Source organism: Seriola lalandi, unplaced genomic scaffold, assembly GCF_002814215.2.
Source record: "Seriola lalandi dorsalis isolate HSWRI2012SDOR001 ecotype SW California unplaced genomic scaffold, Sedor1 jcf7180002054901, whole genome shotgun sequence".
NCBI lineage: Eukaryota > Metazoa > Chordata > Actinopteri > Carangiformes > Carangidae > Seriola > Seriola lalandi.
The window spans coordinates 3,017,071-3,042,224 of NW_019525453.1; the positions used below are offsets into that span (position 1 = coordinate 3,017,071).

Genomic DNA, 25,154 nt, shown 5'->3' on the forward strand with positions numbered 1-25,154 from the left:
TGTACCTGCAGTTAAAAAGCTGCAGTGTTGTTATCAAATTCTTATTGTTAGTTTCGCTGAGGGCAGGTGATAATGAAGTGACTCTTGAAAAATAATTTCAATATTAAAATGATCAAGATGTTATCGTGTTTTTGCAGAACATCAATCATGCAGGACACCCATACGGTTTGTCTGTATCTCCTACTAAATTAGAATAACTTAACCGTCTTTATACCCAGTGTTGCTTTGTGGAAGTTTAACATTTTCTCAGATATCAAAGAAGAAATAAATCGTTTGTGATTTTCAGGTGGCACTCAACGACGAGAATACAGTAACAGCCTCTTGAACCTGGAGTGCATGATGCTGAAGTGCACTTAGCACATAAATATGAAGTCAGTTTTAACCACAGCTAAAAACTAAATGCAAAGGAGGGGTTGGAGCATCTGCAGCATATTTAATAGTTGTGAAATAATCACAAATGACTTAATATCAACAGGAGCAGCCACATTGTTTTATGCAGCACAAGTGTGATTTTGACCAAACAATTAAAACTTTGTAGTGGTTGTATTCATCAATGGAATACTTAATCATTTTTTTATTAATTTTCGGAAATACTATAATATGCAAATATGCATATTAAAGCTTAGCTTAATTTGGCACATAACTCCCTGTAAAACCACAACATATTGTTTTTGCCCTTTGCTGTTGGCACAGCTTATACAAACTAGACGGAACATGTTAGTTAATCAGTTTTTCAGATGGTGGTTGGAGGATTATTTCACGTTTAGACAGGCTAGCTGTTTTCCCCCATTCCAGTCTTTGTAGTAAGCTAACCGCTGGCAGTAGCTGCATATTTACTGTACAGACACGAGAGTGGTATCAATCTTTTGTCTATAATTCATGAGCACATTTTTAAAAAAAATTAAAACTATTGTTCTAGATGTGAATAATGGCTGAATTCTTTTGGCGCTCATATTTTTCTTAACCCCCAAATTCTTTATCCCAGTAACATGCTATGGTTATATACCCCTTAATTTCATGCTAAGTTGTTCACAACATATACTTACTTTTTCTTTGCTCGTCTTTGGTTTCGTTCAACCTGAAACTGTCATTTTAATTCATCCAGCAAGCATTGCATTAAGAAACACAGCCTATCATCGCTGAATTGCTACAATGACTTAAACGGTGCACACAGGTAGCTGAGTGCAGCATGCTTATCAAGGCGGTAGCATCTTCTTTTCCTTTCAAGTAGTCATGCTGACATGTTGAGAGTGGCAGTTAAATGACAGCTAGACCAACCTTAGATTATCTTTACCTGTTGGAGACAACAGCCGCATCCAGGCTTCACCCGTGGCCCGCCGCCAGTTAATTGTTCTGAAGTGACACTGAAGCAGAGATCAGTCATTTCAAGAGATCTGTCTCTCATTGATCATGGTGGGTTTCTGGAAGTCCTGGCCGTGATTATTAGCGTATCAAAGGTAACAAGGTTGATAAGAAAAGAGCTGAGAACATGCTTGATCTATCCTGAGTTGATGGGCTGTGTGCAGCTTCGACAACAGGATGATAAAGGAGTTTATTGTGAAAGGAAAGGATGAGATGTAATTTCCCTCTAAGACAAAGCAGATTGAGGCCATTATTTTTTACCATCAGTTGTTTTCAAAGTAACACCTCTAAATAATATGTAACTGTGATGTTTGCAGGCTCTATTAATACAAAATTTATTTTTGTAGTCAAGTTATTCAATGAGGAGCTGTTGAGAAACATTGCCACTGTCTGGACAAATAGACGCGGGTGTTTACTTTCTGCAGTACATTTCAATATCATCTGAGGAAAAATTGGAGTTATTCCTCAATCCTGACAGGTATGACCGCCTTCTCTAAGGATAAAGATGGGCATGGTTAAAAAATCCTAGAGTGAATTTTGCACCTATAGCAACAGCAGTGAATCAGTCTTCGACAATCCCCACTGCAGCCTTTATGCTTCCTTTGCTGAGTTTCAATGGCAGCGGTATCTTTGCTTGAATATGCTGCAGAATATTTTTGCTTGATCAGAGGCCATTACAAAGCATAATATACTTGCTAATGTACATGGGGCAAAAGGCCATGAGCAAACACTGTGTTCCCAAGCTCTTTAGAGATCAGGGAACTATGAAAAGCAGTCTCTTCAGCTGCCCTCTTGAACGCAGTTGCTGAAGGGCTAGTGATGCTGGTATCATATTTCTAAAAAGCCTGCAGTTTCCCTGTTCAGAGACCCAAATGGTCTCACAATGCACTCGGCTCTCAACTTCCTATCCATGGAGATTTGAGTTTGTAGCTCACTTTCAAATGTTAGTTTGGGTCACTTTAACTAAGTTTTTAATTCTGAAACTCAGGGAATTTAATTGGAGTGGTTAAATTATTTTTAAATGCTTGTTTGTGGATGATAAAATATGACCTTTATGAATTACCATATAAATTGATGTTTATTTCAGTATTTGGAGTATTTTGTACATACATTTGATGTATATTAACATAATGTTATTAACCTCATCAAAATTAGACGTATGTTAGTTAAGTGTTTCTTTTAGCAGATTTGTCATCCATTATCTTTCATGTATTTAATCCATTTACTTAAACAGAAATGCCTGTTTTCTGAAAAAAAATACACAATAGCAGCTACTGATAACAGCCTTGGTGAAGTACATAGTCTTTTATGGAGCCATCCATCTTATCCAGCACTATACTGTGCACATACATGCCATATTAGTTGAGGGCTGTGCATTAGCCCATGTCTTAGTGTTATTGTGGCCTTAATATTTTCTATGTAGTCCATCAGCCATGCTTTCCAGGAAGCAGATCCAAGCTATGCTGCTCGACAAAATGCTGGGACTCATTAGGCCCTGAGCAAGCAAGCTGACACCAAACAAAAAGAGCCAGGGCCAAGGGCCATACTTATGAGATAAAAGACCCAATTCCAAATGTACCCATAGCTTTAACCCAATGTTGTCCCATGCAGTGTTTGGAAATATTTGGTTTCCTGCAAAAGAAAAGGCCTGCTTAGTATCTGTGAGGAAAACATTTAAGCTATTACCATAATTTTAATACCCACACAAATGGCTTAAATTCACTTGACATGTTTGGGGACAGGGGGTGAGGATTTGGTTTGGACTTGGGCCTGTGAGGCTTCATCTCAGGGCCCCTGCAGTCTGTGAAGCTGCTGTGTGGTGAGTAGCTCCATGGGGGGCAGGTTAAGCCTGTTAGCCCCATATGATGACACAGCAGGTTTGCTCCATGAATGGTGGAACGATGGGAAGGAGGTGGACATGGAAAAATCTTTTCTTGTCGCTCATCGGCACCACCATAGCCACTGCCATTTTCTTTTGTTTATGCAAGCTCCCATTAAGCCTGGCTGTGTGAGTATTTCTGCTCGGCTATCTGACAGCCACAGCTCCCATGGCATCTCTTTTATGAACCTTAGTCATTTTAATAAGGTGTACTTTACTATCTTATCTCTACTTTTGAATAAACATCATCTATAATAAAATGTAAAATCGATTCTAGGTATGTCTGGGCTGTTAAAAATGCAGAATATAGCAGATATTATTTGAGAGTGCACCGGCCCTTGGAAGGACATGGATGCATTATGTAATAATTTATTTGAAATTGAATAATTGAATCTGCCTTGAGGAGAAGCGCTGCTTAAAGAGAGGCCTGCTGGAACAGGTTTTGAGGTGGAATGTCAGACTCAAATCAGCGCTTTCTGCTTGAGGCGAACCAGACTTCAAATTACTTCAAGAGGAAAACAAATTTCACCGGTCACTGAAGTCACTTGAACTCATTTCCCCTCGCCTTTCTTCTCAGAACCATGGGAAATTATGATAAAACTATCAGAGACTTGTTACTGTCATTTGAGTGGTGCCACTACATAACAGTGGCATATAGTGTTTTTGCCATTTGTCTTGGTTTATCAAGAAACAAATCATATTAAATGTTTTGAGACTATCTGATATAAAGCAGGCTTTCCTAGTAATCTTCTGAAATCATTATATGACCATTATACATTATAAAGAAAAAGCAGACGTGACAGGCTTTTGTCTGCCTGCATCTACTTTATCCTCCACCATGTATTTTATTTTCAGGGATCCGCTCATTCTGCAACTGTAAAAGTCTGAATCATTTATCTCCAGTGAGGAATGAATATGTAAATAGTTCACAGCTACAGGAAGTATACGTAACAACAGCGACTTATAGCCATGTCTGATTTGCATATACTCCAACAGTGCAAGTTGAAAGGTGGCTTTTGAGTTAAGAGGATGCATAAATCATGTGTTTGCAGGAGGTGTGTGATATGTAATGTGATCTGTAATATCATCCTATTTACAACCTGTTTGCCTCAGCCTGGATGCATTCTTCCAAGGACTAGGAACCGCTTATAAAATATTGGACCCATCCCAACCACCTAATGCTGTGATGCATGTACTCCAGTGCTGATTAATTCTTGTTGGCAGTAGATTTCCCTGTATAAATACCTGCAGCACAATGACCAGGGTCTTTAATTGTATTTAGCTATTACTGCTCGACATCGGGCAACAAATGATAATGAAAGGCTGTCTTTATTGACAGACTGTTTTCTAAAATGTGCTCTAACTGTTTGTGAGAGGGGGTCTAGTTGTTGCCGGTGATACTTTGAAAGATGAAAAATGCCATGTTGCCATATTCAGTGCAACTGGGTGTCAGTGGGCGTCGCCTAAATATCAAAACGGGACCATTCATGTTTGTATATAGGGAAAAAAATTTAGCAGTCGCAGGGACATTGCTCATACTACTTTTTAAACGGAAGCCTAGTTACTTAACCTCTGTTTGCATCTTTACAGTTCATTGGAGTGGACTTGAAAGTCAAGAGATTTGCCGCTCATATCGGCAGCCAAGGAAATGAACAGTAAAAATCAGAGCTAAACTCCTGCTTGGAAGGACATGAAGGGCAGCGTTTCCTGCTCGGTCTCTGCACAGCTCGTATATTTTATGTGTTGCAGTTTGGCTGTTTTTTGTATTCAAAGACACACAGATGCACAGGACGTTTTGCCGTGATAAAATTGACCATAATGTTAATAAGACGGCAGCTGAAGGTGGCATTGTAAAGATATCTTTTGTCATTGCTTGGTGCCTGTGGGTGTAATTTTTATAGCTTTCCTGAATAGACATTTCTGTTTCTCAGCATTTGCAACATAGACCTATCCATTCCCCCTCTCCGGACATGAAATTGTCGCCACTTGGAAATTTTATGAGAGAAATCTTTTAAACTGTAGTTACAGCAGTCGGTGGTCATTTGGCAGTCGGGCTGACACAAAGCTGCTCAGAATTAGCAGTTCCAGGAGCAGCTCCGTGCTTTGTTTTCCTGGTCACATTGAACTTTACAACAGTGCCTTCCCCCTGAAAAGAATAGTCCTCTTGAAAACGGCTCCAACAGCCTTTTTAAAAATGGATCCAATGTGATGGCAGCCAAGTTTGATTATTAATGGCGGGTCTCTATCTCTCAGGCCCTAATTGGTCTCTGCTGATTGCCGAGCATTCTGATTAAGAAATGCCATTAAAATTGATGTATTATGCTTTCAAGTGTTTTTCACTGTGAGATAGCTGCTTCAATCAGTTGATAATTACATAGATGATTTATTGCTGGGTTTTTATTTTGACAAGTTTACAATAATTGGCACGGTAGAACTTTTTCTGTATGTCCTGTGAGTTGGAGAGCGGCTTCGGCACAAAATAAATTGAAATGATTTTTTGAACAATGTATTAGTGCTGAAGCAAAATCCTTTCACAAAGTTCCATTGTTCCACTTCTATCCAGGTCCTGAAAGAAGAATTTTTAGCACTATCTATCACAAATGATGAATTATGTCTTGCTTATCTGTTACTGTTACTCTTATGACTCAAACTGTCTGTTTTTTATTATGGATAGGCAAGTAGTTAATAAGAGGAAGAGGACACAAAATATAATTCTATAGGGAGAAGTCAATGAGGTAGTTAATGATCACGCTTTGTGTGGAGTTAATGGAAAACATCTCTAATTTCATGGCAAAGTAAACAATTCTCCTACGGGGTTTAAACTAATTTTCAAGTAAAAAAAAAAAACAAACAAAAAAAAAAACAAAGAAATTTCAGATTTTGTTTATACACCACAAACAATGTCAAATGGTGTTTTGGCTCAGGATAATAAGTTGTCATAAAGTTATAGAAATTTTTGTACATTAAACCAGTGCTTTATTGAGTATTTATGTTATTTTTCAGTGGGTTTTGTAGTTGTAATATTTTGCGGCCACCTCATTTCAGATTATGAATACAACTCTTTTAAAAATATTTCCTATATATGCAAAGTTGGACACATTTTAACCTTTATGAGATCTCAGTTAGGATTATTTTATTTATTTATTTAATTTTTAGAATCACTCTCTGTGCAACAGCAGACGCTTTTTAGCTCCATAAACTAACGGTGGAAAAAAATGGTTTTATACCAGCAAGCTACTGTCTTTTATCATCCACTTGAGAAATATTTGGCAAGGAAGCGGTTTCCATTCTTGCACAATCATCACAATGGAAATGGAAAGTTGTTTTTTTTTTTGTTTAAGGATAAAGAAGCCTTCATTCGCCATTTTTCATCTTAAAAGAAAAAAACGCAGTGAAAATCATGTTATACAGACTATTAAGTCTGAGGTGATGTATGTGACTTGGAAGTAGAGTCGGCTAAATATGATGAATGAGCAATCAATAACTTTTCACTTTTTGAAAAGGTTTTCCCTGTCTGCTTTGTCTCAGACATATGGTTCTACTCTGCAGCCCATTCTGAGAACTGTCTATATCATCAGTGCATTATTTTGAAGGAGAGCAGATACTCGAATGTTTTCAGCCGTTTTTACAATAATTTTTGGCAGTGTATCTCAAGGAGAGACAGCAAGAGGAAAGAAGAGAGAGAAATGTGCCCATGTAAACACAAATAATGTGATCACTAACTGTCCAGGAGAATCCCAGCCTGCTCAAACACTGTATTCCCGCAGTGCTACATGCTGCTCTTGGATTCGTTCTTCGCTGCATTTCGTCAAATTCTAACTACTGATGTGAACTAATTTGCCTTTTCCCTCTCTCACACTGCCTCATGTATGTCTACTTCACAGAGAGATTGCCTACATTTCCCAGAATGACTTTTCGTGAACCCTCAGAGGATACAAGTTTACAAACGCGTCTGAGAAGTTCAGCTGTGTGTTTTTTTTTATATTTTTTTTATGTGTCGCTTGAGAGGAAAAGCAGTAATCCTCGGGAAAGCAGAGCAAGTGAGGTTTTCCACTGAAGGAACAGCAGAATTCACAGCCTTTAGAGTTCAACATGGCTGCATTGCTTTCTGGTTTATGGAGGCTGCTCCGGGGGCAGAGAGCTTTATCTCTTCCTGATCTGTGATGGACCTCTGTCCAGATGGTTTTTAAATTGAGAAAGAAAGCCCCTTGCTCTCTGAACGTGATGTTTACACAGATTTTTAGATCACAGCTACATTTGAAATTACTTTTTAATTTTGACCATGAAGATGGAGAACACACCACCAAAACATTACCATGATTCATAATATTTTTTATTTTATTTTTACTTTTAGCATTTGTTGGCATAATCATTTTTTATGTCTTTCATTTTACTGTGATCAAGTCATAACTCAAAGGGATGAAGACTGTCTGCATCGGTTCTTTTTTTTTTTTAGTTTTTGTCCTTACACACTGAATCACAGACAGACACACAAATAGCAAGATGTGGAGACTTCCAAAGGCTGCCACAGTGAAGGAGTCAGATGATCGCTGTTTTTATGAACACCAGCGCCATTGTTAAGTTCGACAATGAGGGCCTTTGAAGTGTCATCTCCCATGCGAACCCTTCTCCATTGTCGTCATCTTAAAAAGAGCAGAGCCTTCAGTTTGGCATCTAATTGTTGTAATTTTTTATTTGCTAGCAATTCCTGAGAACTTTTTCATCTGCTACCATATGCCTTCAGCTTGACCTTTTCCGCTGCCGAATTATCCGGTGTTGACCTCTAACGTTCTCTCCGGACAGTTGCAGAGTTATTGATAGGTTTTGCTCAGTGGTGTAGGTCTCGGTGGAGTCGTTTATCTGTTCTCCAGACCAAAGATTACACTAATAAATCTCTTGATGCAGATTGTTCCACACTTGAATGAGTTGGCTTTTCTTTTTTTTTTTTCATTCTTTTGAGTGAAGGGATGCCTGGTTTGTCGTCATTACCAGATGGCGAGCATGAGAATATTAGGGCCAGATTTATAGACGTTTCATTTCATTTTCTGTTTTAAAGCCTCACCATATTCACCAACTGTTATTGTTTCTGCAGGTGTAGACGGCAATACTCAAAAGATCTAATTTGTCTGTGATGAGCATCCACATCCACCAGAGACCAAAGGTACGGTAAGATATGAAAAGCTCATTATCTCATGTCCCAATAAACATTTTATTATGCTACAGACAAGCCAAACGGCATGATACAAAAGAACAATAATATAAGAGTCAGTCATATTATGCCTCATTTTTCTGTTTTCCCATGGAAACTATTGTGGACATTTGTCATTTCACCAATTTTAACATTATTGTTACAGTTAAAAATAATTAGTTTACGAGAAGAATAATAAATGTAACTCTAAGATTAGGAAAGTGGAATTTGTCAGGTTATATTAATGTGCAGTACTTGATCCTTTGATACAGCTTACTGTGTGTAAGTGTACATGTTCTGTGGTGTTGGCCTGATTTAGTGGGGGGTTGATCGTCTGGAATTATTTGATATATGGCGTCGTTAATTCTGCTTGACTTCCCTGCCGTGTCCAGAAAATGAGCTATGTCTGTCTTTGTTTCTCTACCCACAAAGATCTTGCAATTCTGTCAGCAAGCAAAACCAAGTCAGTCTCCAAGCAATTACGGGGTTAGTCTGATCTCAGGTCATTAAGTGGTAGGATTACTCCTGGACCGCAGGACCCTAGGAATGTAGACCCCTCTGGTGGTCTGCTCACTGCTGATGAAATAGAATTGAATTAATGGGGTTGCCCACTGCGAGGACTGATTAGAACGACATACTGCCTTTGATCCCAGAGCGAGGTGACCAGGCACGGGCGCCACAGGGACATCGGGGGGGAGGGCTTGTGTGTGTGTGTGTGTGTGTGTGTGTGTGTGTGTGTGTGTGTGTGGGGGGGGGTTTACCGTGCATGTGCCCGTCCTGGGTCATTGCATCACTGATGAAGAGGACTCATTATTATGTGTGCTCTTTGCTGGGGCTCAGCCCTCACTGGGGGGCTTCAGGTGTAAAATCATTCAGTGGTGTTTGGTTTGTGTGCTGTGGCAGGCTGCTCATACGGTGGCCTGTGGTCCAAAGCTGTGGTAGTCCATGCTGCGTTCAGATCTCACAGTTTGGCAAATTAATTATACTGCTGCATTTTAAGAGGCTCACCTGTGATCACATGTGTGCACACCTGTTCTTTAGTCTGAACCACAGTAGTTTAGTGTGATTCTGTAGGTTGTAGCCAGTCATCCAAGATGTTTAGAAGTGAAAAGACACAGGATTATTTCAGTTTACCACTGGTATTGAGCACTTTATGGGTTCAAGTGCAACTTCTTGTGGTAAAAATTCCCAACACCCAAAATGTACAAGTTGATGAGGACCACTTAAGCACAACATTAAGCCTTTGTGCACCCGGGCTTTCTCTAACTCAGCCAGTACTACTCCAAGAGAAGTGTCTGCCAGGTAGTCAGACAACATCTGAAACCCCCTCTCCCCAACTTTCCGTAATTGACACTCAGACATTCACATTAACTTCACACAGCCAGGTGTGTAGAGGTGAGAAATCCCATATTCAAAAGGATTACCGTGTGTTGTCACTTTCAATTATGGCAAGCTTTTCACCCTGCCTTTTGACTGTGACCGCCCAGAACTTTTTTTTTTCTTCTTCTTCTTTCATACCCCAGCCAGAAGCCCAGTATCCAACCGCTAATCTTACCTCAGCAGCAATGCGACATTCAATCCCCCCAGGTTGTAACTCAGATGTATTGTGGCATGAAATTATAAGATCTGTATTTCTTTGGTTATTGTTTTGCCATTGAAATGTGGTTTTGTACCACAGTCAGTCCATTTAGTAGAGTTTCAGCTGAATGTAACAAAGTGACAACAACATGTTATGTATTAGAGTTTGTATTTGTTTGCACCTTTAGTTAATATTACAAGAAATGTGTTTAAACTTTAAAGGTCTACTATTTAATACCCTGCATTGAGCCCATCTACGCCCCTAATTGAAAATGTCTTTGGGAATATCTTATAGCCTGTGGTTACCCATCGGCTGTAAGGTGACACAATCCGTCTCCGTATACCCATAAACCTCGGAGTGGTTTGGGGTTTTTCCATTAGTTGGTGTGACTGTTCTTACTCCAAACAAACTGCAACACATTAAGCATGAACCAGCACACAGACTTGCATTTTCACCGCCAGGCAGGCCTGGTGTGGTTATTTGTTGCAGAGCCAAGTTTGAATGCTGTTGTTCTCATTTTAACTAAAAGAGCGAGTGATGCAGAGTTTGTTTAAACCACTCCGGACATTCTTGGTGTGACTCTGCCCTAAATCCTCACTGCAGAATGTGAGAACAAGAAAACAGAATAACTTCTTTTTAGTCTAGTAAGATTACAAAATCCAAATGATCAAAAATGCCCTACGGCCTGCCAAGACTGCCTCTTGAATTTAAGCTGGAACACAACACAATAAGTTTTTTTTTTCTTATCCACATACCTTGGGAAGTAATGGTCATCATCACCCTTGTTTGCCCAGCAGTGTGCTGTTTACGTTGGGCCCCCAGACGGGAGGCTGGGGCTGTCCGCCGGAATCATTCTCAAGGCCCCCTCGAGTAATGATAGATGACAAGCTTCTGTGAGGAGGAAAAAGAAGTCTCCTGGTAGCACACAGAGCCACTCAGACAAAGGTGCCATCAGCCGGCAGCCTGCTGCACTGGTTGTGGAGGAAGGTTGAGGGGGTGGCGGTGAATAAAAGACTGGAGGGGACTCGGCAGCAACTAATGAGAAAGAAAGCTACATCTCTTCTGTTACAAAGTGCAGTAAAATATAGTGAGGTGTGTGGAGTGACTCCTTCCTGTCAGTGAATACTAATAAAACCAAGTGGTCACCTTTTTTGTAGCTGAACAAGAAGTTCCAGTTTGTGCTGGTGCACAGGACTAACCTTGAGGCTGACCAAGCATTAAGTTTTTAATATTGATCTCATATTTTTAGGTATAGTCATGATGTTAAGCACCTGTTTGGGAGTGTTTTCTGCAACAGTGGGTTCAGAGCTGGCGTGGCAGCCAAGGCAACATGGTTCCTTACCTGAAAGAAATATAACTGAGGATGAGGAGTATTTCAATTGTTAGGTTTCACTAGAATTATTCTGTAACATGAAAATATAATATTGAAACAATACAATAATAATTTGGCCAAATGGTCTGGGGGAAAATCAAAACATTAGGATTCATTTTCTGAGAGCCATGAATAGCCACATCAAGCTCTGAGTAAATCTGGCCATTGATGTGGTGGCTCGGTTCGCTGTTGAAAGCTCAGAGAAAAGCTAGTAAGTGGATCTTTTGGTTTAGATTATTTAGTCAAACTACTGTTGCGAAGGTCAGGACTTCCCTTTCTCAAATCTGGCTTTAGATTTTTAGGTGTTCCATTAGAGGTACAAATAATGTTTATTTTTCATTACTGATTAATCTGCTGATTATTTTCTCAAAGACTTGTTTGGTCTGAAAATGTCAGAAATGGAGGAAAATGTCCATTCCAGCTTCCTAGAGTCCAAGGTGACGTCTTTAAATGTTTTGTATGTAAGAAAATGACAAGTTCAGTTGATCATTGACATTATCAAAAATAGTTGCAAATCGATATTCTAATCAATTAATTGATTAATAGATTAATCCAGTTCCACACTTCCATCATGGACCAAAGTTTTTTGAGCTAACTTTGAGCTTTTGTCCAGCACTGTCATTGTGCCAGGGTGTCACAAAAATCATTTAAAAAAAAATCCTCTTTGGTTCATGAATATTCATACAAAATTTCATGGCAATCTGCCCAGTAATTTCTGAGATATTTTACTCTGGACAAATTTTTTTTTTCATGGTCCAACCCACAGTCTCAGAATTGGCTGCCAGTGAGGGAATCTTTCACACATGCATAATTCTATCACACTTCCCTTTAACAAGCCGCCACATATGGTCAGTTTAGTGATATAACATTGAATTTTGCCCGATATCTATTACAATACACTAAGTCTATAGACTGTTGTGGGTTTTTTTTTTTTTTAACCATTTAGCCAACACTGATGTCTGATAACATGGGAGGGAAGTAACACATAATGAGTTTGTGCTTACACTTTTTTTAATATGCCTCTACCTAATGGAAATGCCTGCTGTGAGGGGATAGAGACATTAACAGTTTTTAGTTGAGGCTCATGGCCTGTCATGTGTCATCTTGCTCTGCCACATTTTTCAACATAGTTAAATGCAGCAGAAGTTGCCTTACGTAAGGTTAAACACTGTGCCTTTGAGTCCACTTGAGGATGGGTCTCCTCCTACCACCATATTTAACACATGGAATCTACACCTGCTGACAAAGGGAAAACAGCCTTGAGAGGGACATTTGTCTGGCTGCAGAGCGGCTAAGTATTTAGCTGTACGCACAGAAAATTATGGGAGTAGTCGCGGGTAAAGGTATGTTCTAAGCAGAAAAGTAATGTCACTAATGATGTGACCTCCGACCTGGCCACCATGTCTGATATTGTCTTTGCTGCGGAGAGCAGGCAGGTGTGCACGAAGGGGGAAGAGGGAAGCAGGGAGCAAGGTTAGGCTTTTCAAAAGCCTCCCCCGCAGCCATTCATGAGACGACCTCCGGCCCTCACAGCACACAGCCTCTGCCTTAATAAGAAAAATGGTTTCCTCCCTTCTTTCCCATTCATATGCCAGTACCAAACCATAACAGAGGCGTAACATAAACACACACGCATAAACACTGATCGCAGTCACACATACCCAGTTATATTCTTGTCACATAAACAGTGAGGCATTGTCTCTTGCACGCCCCTGGAGTGATTAAGACCTAAGGCACCGCAGGGGTCGGCCCACGGTTAAAGGAGCATAGAATCCTAAGAGGCTGACACACGCAAACGCACACACATACACACAGCAGGGGTTTGGCATGGCATCTTATCCAGGCTATTGAGGCTAATATCTGTGAATGGGGCATGCTGGCACTTTCAGCAGTACTATCAGTGTTGTCTCTTTTCCTTAAAGTGTCCTGAGGGACTGCACAGCATAAACACATCATAAGGGAGAGGAAAAGTATGTAACTACCATCTGCAGTGTCCTCACTCAGAAGTAGAGAAGTAGAATGAGGACAATACGCCCACATTAAAGTCATTTAAGTTGAACTGTCAGATCATGTTTTTGCTCAGAAGATAAAATGTCTTTTTACTTTGCAGTTACAAAGGTACTGCACTCACTGCTTGGGCTCCATTATGGACTCATGGTTATATTTAAATAACCAGTTGTATAAGCTCTTTTGTGCAGTATTTCGAATAGCACATTATAACTTGAATTGCAGACAAAAAGCCCATTGCATGTATTATAACTTCATTATAAGCTTTCCAACATTGGGGGAAAAAAGCACACATTTTTCTGCAGCCTGAAAATGTCCCCTAGCCTTCCACTGAAAAGCACTAGTTTTAAACAATTTTTGTTTAATTTTGTTAAAACTTTTGTATACCACAAAGTGAAATAAAAGATCTCTCCCCCTCTCTCTCAACACTGTCAGTACAGGATGGGCCACAGTGACATTGAGCTAAAGACGAACAACATATGACAAATCCGGCTAAGATAAAAAGCGTCTGTATTCTCATTGTTTTTAACATTGCCAGCTGCAATTTATTGATAGAAATATGAGCTGAAGAAATACCGGGCTTTACAAAAGCACACCTGCAATGAAAAATCACTTATTATTGAAAGGCCCTCCTAAAATATCTCCTTTTTATTCCTCTTTTAAATTGGCAATTCAGCTGAGGAAAGTGAGGCGAACCCGGTGACATAACGCAAAGAGAAAGCTGAAGACTGTTTAGTATCGCCAGCTGTCCATCCATCCATCTATTCAGCCATGAAATCCTGTCAACCGTGGTTTCCCTGAGCCCTCGGTTGCCAAACCTTCATTTCCCCCCTTGGTGAAGATGTCCTGCAACCTGACGATATCAATGTCAGCTGTCTTACTTAAGAATATCTACACCTGATTGCCCTCATGTGCTTGGCCTTCATGCAAGTGATGCCATATTGATTTTTATACTGAGTATCTGTTCTTTGGCTATGTAGAGGCAGCATGGCATATATCATATATCAAATTTTAGTGTGTCATTAGTTGCTATGCTATTGTAAGATAGTTATCACAGCAGATATGGTATATTGTTTCACTTAATCTTTTGAACAGTGCAGAGTTATAGGTCATTTCATCTTTGCAGAACATTATTGGTTTTTTGGTTTCATCTTTTTTTTTTTTTTTTTACATCTGGCCAATAACATATTGTTTTATTCACTGTAACGTCCACAATGATGCTGACACTGTACACATATATAAAAAAGAGCCTACACACTGTAATATGCAACGTATGAGATGGAGATAAAGACCATAACTTACTGCTGTTCCTTCCCCTTTGTTGCTTTTTGAACTCTACTGAGCATTTAAAATTTTCAGCTGACTCAAGCTGTTTGGTGAGTCAGAGATATGATTTCCTCTCCATTTGCCTTCTGGATTGAACTGTTGCTCAGTGTGGCAGCTCTCAGTCCAGCATCAGTTCAAAAACACACTGACATTTTGAATAGCCACGGTCTACACGCTCAAGCCCATTTTCAGATTTACAAAGATACATTTGAAAGGAAGGAATTTCTCTGCCTCGTATAGAAAACGCCTTTTTAACCTTCATTACATCACAGCTCTGTAAGTGTTTCTCTGCTGGAATTAATTTCCCAACAGGGACTCTTATCAAAGAATTCAGATGTACCTTCTTATCATCTGTGGTCAATGGGTCTGCGTGAAAATTTACTCTGAATTAATTGCAAGTATCATCTGCCAAATTTTTATTTGGATATCTCCCTAATGTTGACATAAGCCTTAATGGCCATCTGCAGAGTGCAACTCATTATGGCACATATCTCTATCCGTACATATGTAGGGGATGTCTCTGATGTTTTACTGCGTTCTCCACTGCTGTTCACAAGCGTGACTAAGGTGCCAAAGTTGGCGTGCACACTGGCTCTGCTCGAGGCAGAGAAAAACTATAAGTGCATTTTCCACTTAAACAGGGACGTGAGAGGCTGGTGTCATTTATTTGAATGGTTATTGCTAAATTCTTTTAGCAGATATGGGATAGCTAATTCCGACATTAAGCAGCTGAGAGATTACTGGCAGGCTACAGGTCATTTGCAGTTATGCATTCAGCAGGACTCTTGAAAATAAAGATTTGTTCCTCAGCTTCTCTCTGATATAATGATATAGTTGGGAATCTCGATCAGCAATCGCACCTCTTGATACACAGCTTGTACATTTGGTGCACATGTATGACTATTAAAAGGGTCCTGCAGTTTTATGGATGGGACACGTGTAGAGCAGATGTCAAAGAGATTCTATAGGGGCTCAACAGAGGTTACTCCATACTTGTAAATGTGCATTCCTGCACCATATGTTATTTTCTTTAACTCTGCCCCAAAGCTTCTTCCAAAATCCTTGCATATCGCTCAGGCAAAACAAATCAACCTTCAGTTTAACTCCCGCTGCTCACTAAAATAATCAAAATCCACATCAGCCTAGCCGCTCACACAACTCAACAGTCTTTCCCTCAAAGTTGTAAACTGAAAAATGGAAGTGCTGCTTGTAAAATTGATTTTGAGATTGAAGCAGAGATTTGTGTTGATAAAAAACTTGACACTATAGCATAGAGAATCTGAGCAGGAAAGCAGTGCAGTATGCAGTGAGTGCCTAGCCAGGCATGTTGACTGAAGTTGACTGAAGTGTACTTCAGCTATCAACGAGCAGGTGTTCTTGGCTTTGGAGAGCAGTTGAAAAGGAGGCTCTCTTCTATACATACTGACCTTTTGCTAGACCAGCTGATGAAAGACAAACACACACGTCGGTGAACAGTCTATCAAAATACTGCGTCTTGCAGTGCGGTTGTCGCACAGGTGTTACTTCAGAGATGCCACCTACAGATTTTATTTAATGTACTGATTTGAGTCTGTTGACAACACACTGGAATTTAAAAAGACCCAGTGTGCGTTCACTTGAGTCTGTCACGAACCTTTCTCTCTGACATTTTATCTCATCATGCCACTTATGTTCCACTCAGCTGTTTTTGCGTAGAATTTTGTCTTCTGCATGTCTACCTCTTCTGCTTCTGTCAAACTTGCCACCACCCACTGGGATCAGATTAAAGCAGAAATGTCAAACACAACGCCACTGAGTTGCACGCCTGGAGCAAAGCATGCTGGGATGGAGCGACACATACAATGTGCTGCTCTATGACAGCTGAATGGGCCAATGATTTAAGTGGCGCTGTCTCCTGTAATTGCTGTAAATCTGATTTGGATGTATGGTTTGTGGGGCATTTCAATCCAGCTGCACTGATATATGTTTCCAGAATCTTGTTTTCTCCAGGATTATTGCTGCACATTCATCATTCTTTATTTTCTCTCCATGTTTCAGTCGCCGATTAGGTTTCCCACCGTGCTGAAAAAAAAAAACTTGATCAGAAACTCATAATGGCTGATCTCCGTCCTTTTCTATTTCAAACTTTTGAGGTAGTGAGAGCATTAGCTTTAATGTCCAGCCTCCATCTTGGTCACACCAGGAAAAAGTTTTCAGTTTGCCTCACTCTACTTCAAATATGATCATTTTTTCATCCCCATGGCAAAAACATGGAGCAACTTTTTTGAGGTAGAAGTTCCACTTCCCTATCATCTCTGGGGAATGAAGTTTTTGACATGCCTGGAGTGATTTCTGCACATCCAAGCAAAGAGCTGACAGGGTCACCAACCTGTGAGCCTCGGTCCCTTCCGCTTACATTGCACCCATGCCATCTACCCTGCCTTCTTTCTTCTACCCACTCCTTTAGAACTTTTTTTTTTTTTTTAAATCTCTTTACCAATTCAGCCACTTGTGGGCTGAGAGGGCCTCTTGTTTTGGTTGTGAAAAATCAATAGCCATTATAGGAGAGAGAGACAGAAGAAGAAGAAGAAGAAAAAGAAAAGGGAGGGACAGCGAACACGCTGGAGAGGGAGGGAGACAGACTGCTATCCCTGTCAGTCTGACCCTGCCTGACGGCTGTCATCTCCCTTAATTGCTTTGCTAATATCATCCCCACTCAGCCTGGAACTAGGTCAGCAGGCCCCTCTGCTGGAGCTGACTTCAGGCTGTCCTTCTTCATGATCTCTCCCTCTCTCCGCCTTTTTTCCCCTCTTGTTTCCCCTTTAGGCCCATCTCAATTAGAATAAAAACATACAGCAGGAATATGAGAAAAATGCATTGTTTCTGAGATGACCTGGGTGTGGATTAATCCAATCAGAAACCAGCAGTAGATAATCATTCATGCACCCTGCTCTATTCTGGGATGGGAAATAGGCTTGCCAGAATTAACCTTTATATTTCCCTCAGGTGATGCAGGATCTGCTTTTTCTTTGTCTACCATCTCTCTGCTGTTAGCACCTTCAGGTCAGACTACAAAGCTTCTTAGTAACATAGAAGCTTAACAATTATAACTTCAGCAAATAACCTATTAGCTGTTTTGTTGAATGTTGGTTTTGATAATGAAAATTATAGAATAATTTATTTCTTTTACAAATTTGCATACTGCCCAGTGGTTTCATCAAAGCATGGCTTAGCATGACAGAATGGACTATAAATTTGATACAACAGATGCAGTACGATTTAACTATTACTGCTGTTGTTTAGCAGGGTAAAATTCTGTTTGGAAAATTTAAAGCTGCAGCCAGTAACTTTTATACATAACCATTTATTTATAAGCCATAAAAATAAATTGCCTGTTTGGCGGCCAAGGATGGGCAGGATGATATGTCAGAAATGTTGAATCAGCAGCAACCCTTCTTCTCTGCTCTTCTTATTTCACAGTGAAATAAATGGAAACCATTTGACCAATGAGAAGTGTGCAGACTTCAATCATTGTCAAGTCAGTAACTCTTGAATACAACCTGAGCAGTACGAGCTTTGAAAAATATGAGGTGTATTATTTGTTTGGATATAAATTTCCAAAGAATCTTTTTTTCTCCTTAACAAAGCAGCTTAATGAAGTCTGGAACGCTAACTGCATCCTAGCTATTGCTGCCAACGCACCGTGGTGTTCTGTTTCAAATCAGTCGATGCTTCAATTATTTTTACTATCAAGTAGGTTTGCACAACAAAACATTTCCTGAGATGAAACTTAATTTTCCCTTCCAGCTTTGCTTGGCAAACTGTCCGCTGGCTAAATAAAATAGGCACAGTGGAGTCGGTGTTTCTGTGGCAGAGGGAGAATATTATGCGAGTGTTGTGGATGAAGCACAGAGCAGCTGTTTTCTGCCTTAGGGAAAATGGCAATATTCTCTATGTGATTCTTGTGAGTCTGTTCAAAGCATTTTTTTCCATTTGTCCAGTGTAGCTTGTATTTCTGCATACTTGTTTGACCTTTACAGATAGTTCTAAGAACACTAAACCTCACAGTTTGGTTTGTTATATAAGCTTTGATACTACAGCAGCAATATTGGCATCTTGAACAGACAGGAACAGATCCTAAAAACTGCCCAGCAACCTGATATCCATCCTCAGACTGTCGCACTCGAATGCAACAAACAAATGAATTAGTAATAGAGAGATCAGCAGGAAAAAGCAACAGTTCTCATCAATGGGGTGTTTGAAAGCTCGATCCTCTCGTCTGCAGCTTCTCAGTTGTTTACATCCAGAGTCGTGGCTACAGGCAGCCATTTTAAACAAGGTAGTAAAGCACGGACAAGGGACAAGGGGCTAGTAATTGTGTCAGTGGTAGGGCTCTGAGCCAGGAACTGTCAAGCCCTCATACTTTCCCCCCGCTCCTGGTTTAATGGAGCATGTGAGGGCCAAGGTGTGTTGCCCTGGCCCCAGCCTAGGCTCTGTTCAAATGGCCTCCCGTCTTTCCTCTGATAGGCACAGTGGAACAATAAGCCTAAGGTGGAGCAGCTGGAGAAAGCATTAGTGTAAGACCCCTCCTGCAGGTTGCCATTTCAGCCTCACTGCCCTCCGTTTGCTCCCACAATAAGACACCTCCTTTCATGACCTATAACAATAGCAATATCCGTGTATTGTGCCTCAAGTTGTTTTGTTGCAGTTCAGTATAAATGTACAGCTGATGCCTAGGTGGAGCATTCACACCTCCAGGTGCAAATGAGCATTTGGAAGCTATTGCTAACAGTCTCCTGACCCCTCCCTGTGAGACCAGGCAAAGGGTTTTTTACAGCATCTCCATTCCCTGGTGAGCTGTAATCTTGTGTCTATTGGCCCACAGTTGCGGATTCCAAGCACAGTCCAAACGAAGCTTCCCTTCATGGTAAAGAGTGAAAGTCCAGCTGTCACCCAAACTGTTTGGTTTGGAGGATCTTGGGAGCTGAATTGAAGCCGACCCTCATGGTAGCACAAGGCCTGTTGTTTTGGAACTGCTATTGGTGGGAATAATGCCCAGATTTCACAGATTTGCGGTATCACTGTTCAAACCACATCCAGGCTTGGTACTAATGAGTTTTTCACCAAGACACATTTCTCACAGTTTCTCTGCTTCCTCTACGCCTGCATTTTCTTCTAACCACCTTCCTTTCACTGAATTTCATTGTTCACTGTCTCACGATATCATCTTTTTGACTTCATTATAATTACCAAGTTTATTATCTATTTAAATATTCTGAACTGTGATACCACTTCAAGGGAATAAAAGTTTGAAGTGTCATTTGCGTGTCTTCCTTGGCCAGCTCTGTAAGCAAATCTCTGCTTTTGGTGTCTTTTGTGGCGACAATAGAATATATCTGAAGTACTGAATAGAGCTGTTTTTAACTTTTCTTCAGTCCTCAAGAGCAAGTTTAAGTCACAGGTCAAAGTCAAGATGCAGATTCTTCTGCTCTGAACACTGAGCATTTGAAGTTGCACACACTTGGACATTTCCCTGTCAAAAGTGTTTGAGTGTTTTTAGCCATGCTAGCGTCATGGCTCTGAGGACATTGATGTTGATCTGTGGGTTGGTTGATCACCTACTTTGGTCCAGGCTGAAATATCTTAACAACTATTGGATGGATTACCATGCAGTTTGGTAGAGAGGATAAATGCCCAAGCATGAATCCTAATGACTTTGGTGATCCCCTGACTTATCTTGTAGTGCCACCGTGAGGTTTTGTGTGAAATGTCTCAAGAACTATTGCATTGGATTACCATGAAACCTTCTTACAGACATTTATGTTTTTACCTTTTTTTAAGTCAAATATTTAGGCAGTCAGATGTCAAATAAGTTGAGTCTCACAGCAGTAAAATCTAAATCGTGTTTCAAGTCTTTTTTTTCCAACAAATGTTTGTCCAAGTCTACAGCTCTGGTAGTGAGCAAAATAATCTTTTTCGGGAGAAATAAACGGTAATGAAACTTGTCTTGCTGAGACAGTGTTACACCCAGAAGACTGCAGAGAGCAGAAGTCCAGGAAATTGCGCAGGTGCTTCCAACACATTTTTTTTTATCAGTGTCTGCTCTGTGCCCAACCAGCACACAGGCTCGGCTCGGCATCTCATGTTGATTAACCACAGCATGTCTGGTGGTGGCACTTTCACCACTCTCTTTCTCAGTGCAGCACCATCTGCAGCACGCGGCCTCAGTGTTTGTCTCATACTACCGATCCCATTCAGATGTGGATGCCAAAACAATCAGATAGGACGACATTGACATGAACACTCTGAGGTTGAATTTGTGAGTCTAATTTCCCCCTTTGCTACCCTGCATCCTGGTAAACAGATTTTGAAGATGAGCTTGTTGAATGGCGTCTTCTTCACTATGCAAGGCCACAGCCTTGCAGGGGGAAATAAACAGCGGTATCTAGGAGTGAAGATGATGACAAGGCTATATTAGGATGATCTTTCCCTCTCTTTTCAAATGGCTTCATTTTTTTTTTTTTTTTGAGCTTGGATTGGTCTGTGGGTAGTTTATATATGTATCTGGTGCAAACTGCCAGTTATCATATTTGACATCGCCAATTGACTCCCATCAGCCTGTAGATAGGAGTCGCTTCACCAACAAAGATGTGGGAATGAAAGAGGCATATTTTCTCACAAATATCACCAGCTCAACAGCATTTTTTAAAAAAAAAAAGATTTTGTGCTTATTCAGGCAATTCTGGGTTCCCTGGAGCACGTCAAACTCAGGGCCATGTTGTGCTTGAAAATGCTCAAAGCATGAGAGACAAAATAAAATTGCTTCAATCAACCTTGATCATTTTTATATGGAGAGCTGTGGGGAAACGGCATATAAAATGTAATAGTTCACCTGAAATCAGTCCTGACACACAGAGTGACATTAGCATTACCCTTCCTCATCTCTGGGTCTTTATCGTAACAGGAGAATAAATTCAGACTTGGTTTCACTGCTGACAGGGCTGCCTGTGTGGTGTAAACCCTCTTGAACTATAGTAATAATGGACAAAACACTGCACAGCCAGAGGTGAGATGCTATCTAGCTCATGCTGGATAATGGACACAAAAATTGTTTCACTCAGGACATCAAACTGTTCAGTCATTTTGAAGGATGGTTGCTGGTATGCAGGCCCATGTCTGAACGAGATGGTTTAAAAAATGTCTGGTCCATTTGTTTGATTCAAGAATAATGATGAACTTTGTTGTTTCATATAGCTGCTAGTTAACATTGGCTCACATATATATTTACCTTTTCAATTGCGAGGCAGAAAGTTTCACGGGTTTCTACTAAATGTTAAGAAGAAGTGATTTTCATTAAGTTTGTTTTAAATGGAGTTAAGATTTTTAACCATGGAAACAGCGTGGCTCTATGGATGGCAATGTTGGTGGATAAGTCCACCATTTCACCACATCCAGTTTGAAGTATCTCAAAAACAATTGGATGGATTGCCATTAAATTTGTACAGACATTCATGATCCCCAAAGGATTTAGCCTATTGACATTGGTGATCCCCTGACTTTTCATGTCAGTTACCGGATGGATTGCTGTGAACTTTGTGATGAATATTTACTTGCCTCAGAACATGAATCCTTTGGTGACTTTTCCTCTAGTGCCACCATGAGATTGACCTTTGTGTTTTTCAGTGAAATGTCTTGACAGCTATCGAATGGATCACCATAAAATTTGGTACGAAAATTCACGTCCCCCTCAGAATGAATTACAACAAGATTAACTTTTCATCTAGCTCCATCATCCGATCAAACCTTTAGTTGGTTTAGTAGCCGACTTTAGTTTATGAAACTTGCAAAACTTGCGACATTTCCATCAGTTGTACTTTGTGGTAAATGCAGATTAGCAAATACTAGCATGCTAACATGCTAAACTAATGCTGTATCTCAATATGCATACTTGCATACTTCCATACTCACACATTGACAGGTAGGGCAATATGAAGTGCACTACAAGTACATGGATGATGCATAAAAAAATGGTCAAAAAGTTGAGTGTAAAAGGATGGATGTATTTTCAAACTTGTGCAAATGGTGACAAAGGAAGGAAGACATGTCGACAGCATCAATTGCGGCCTAATTTCCATGTCGCATGACACGGGGGGCACACATGAGTACAATGTGTACTCAGTGTACTACATGGGAGTGCACTGTCTGAAGTATCCAATTGGAGACACAGCACAGTTTTTTTAAAGTGGTGAGCATGTTGCATATTAGCCTGCTGATGTTAGCATTTAACTCAAAATACCCCTGTGCTTAAGTGCAGCCTCACAGAGCTGCTAGCAGGGCTGTGGACCCTTCGTCTTGTTAACTTGTTAGTAATAATTTTGATCCATCTCGACATATGGAGTTTCAGCTATGTTTCATGTGGTATTTTATTAGATTTTTAGTTTCTTTTCTGCATCATTTACTAAACTACTGCAGTAAGTGGTGTTTAGACAACAGCTTTAAGAGAGAACCTAGGACCTAGAGTATCGCAGCATTCAAAATCTCACACTTAATCTACATTGTTATTTTTCGCAGAAATGAGTTGAATTAATGAAGTTTAGAAAAAAATCTTTTAAGTTTCACCTTGCATCCTTCAGATTAGATTCACTATGCCTCTTGAATAATAACATAAGACTATCCATGAAATGACCTGATTTTTTTAAATTCAAGTGTCACTTGTAACCCAGACAGGGAAGTTGAGTGAATGTGATATTTAATAGATGAACAACAGAACAATTCTTTTTCCAAAGTCTTCAGGTCATGTTAAATAGATGTCTCAAATTATATTTTATGATTGGGCTAATTGAAGTGGCCAGTCATTTTTTATGTCTGTGACAGGCGCCTTTACTACTTCCTTTGAGGCGAACAGGGGGAGTGTCACATCGTGGAAGGACAAGCAGGTTCCTTCATTACTCAAGTCCCCAGCGTAATCTCATTTTCTACCTGTGATCAGTCAAACAACCTTTAGATTCAGTGAAGTTTCAGGTCTCACTGGCAGTTTTCAATAAGAAAGGGGTGGAGACTGGGGATATTACATTTCTGTATCTGATTAACCTGAAGGTTGAATCAAAAGCCATACCATTTATTTCTGTTTAAAGGCTCAGGTATATCTCATTCTTACATTCTTTATGGATTTGAGATAAATGAAATTAATGTTAGAATATTAAAGGGCACATAATGAGGGTAACAACAACAATAAGTAAGGAACTGTAGCTGTTCATAATAACTAATTAGTGATTCTACTAGAATATGTTTGTTTATCATGTAATTAATTACCAACATCACATTATAGCTTGTCTTGACAAGAACAGCCCATAGACTGGTCCATTCTTCCTCTGAGCATCTGTGTTGCTTTATTTTCCCCATGGTTGTGATTTGATATGAGATTCACCAGACAATTTCCAGTTTATTACTGCTGTGTCCAGGCAGTCCCTGATAAGATTAACCAATGTCTATGAATCATTGCTGGAGAGTATTTGAGGCGCTGGTCAGCGGCTGAACGTGTATATCCAGTATTGTTCACCAGAGCAGTACAGTGCCCCTGTGATGTGAGTAATACTTTACAGCAACTGCCTCTGACCACTGACCCAGGACCACTGTGATGACGTTGTGTTTCTTTCCTGGTGTTGGCTGAAGCTTGGATTGAGCGCATGGGAGTGATGATCCCTGATTTGTGGAGAAGGCCCCGTGTGTGCCTGTGGGGAAAACACTCCCCAGCCCCAAACCCAATTTCCACTGAAAGATTGAGGGGGCTAACATGCTCTGGGCAAGGTGCTGAACTCTTTCTTTTCTTGTCTTGTCTTTTAATCACATCAGGCTTTTAATTCTTTCATGAACTAGTCTCAGACCTTTTTTAACCTTTCATGAAGAGTGGGGAGATAAGAGAGCTGCAACTGCTGCTTCCATCCACACAATTTCGGCAGCATGCTGCATTTTTAAATGAGACTTTTGTTTTCACCATAACACTTGTGGTAATTGTGTGAATGGAGGTGTTGACTGTGACTGATGGTTTACCCTTCCAACACACACATACACATACACACATACACACATACACACATACATACATACATATATATATATATATATATATATATATATATATATATATATATATATATTCACAAAGAGTTGATGAATTAATTATCGGAGCACTAGAAACAAGCTAATCAATATAAAATGTCCTGCTTCAGTATTGACCAGAAATGTGGTACACAATGAGAATGAGGAATAAATCGCATTGCACTGAGGTATATGTGTTATTAAGCATATAAACATGTTTCACATGTTCTTTAACATGTGCGTCCCTACAGGGAGCATGCATTCATGTACATGTTCATCGTATCTCACTTTGAAGCTCTTAGTGTTGCTTTAATCCAAGTATGTATAGACGATGGATTGATTGACATCAGAGGTGGGTGCCCAT

General features: G+C 40.1%; 1 protein-coding gene across 2 annotated transcripts in view; it reads left to right on the plus strand.

The window, feature by feature from the left end:
- Window positions 1–25,154, plus strand: part of klhl29 (kelch-like family member 29) — a 202,479-nt gene that overhangs the window by 2,981 nt on the left and 174,344 nt on the right. The window contains exon 2 of one of the 2 annotated variants that reach the window (XM_023430264.2): window positions 8,334–8,407. The gene's annotated coding sequence lies outside the window, so the exon portion shown is untranslated. The remainder of the gene's footprint in view (window positions 1–8,333; window positions 8,408–25,154) is intronic. The other variant, XM_023430263.2, reaches the window with a different exon arrangement.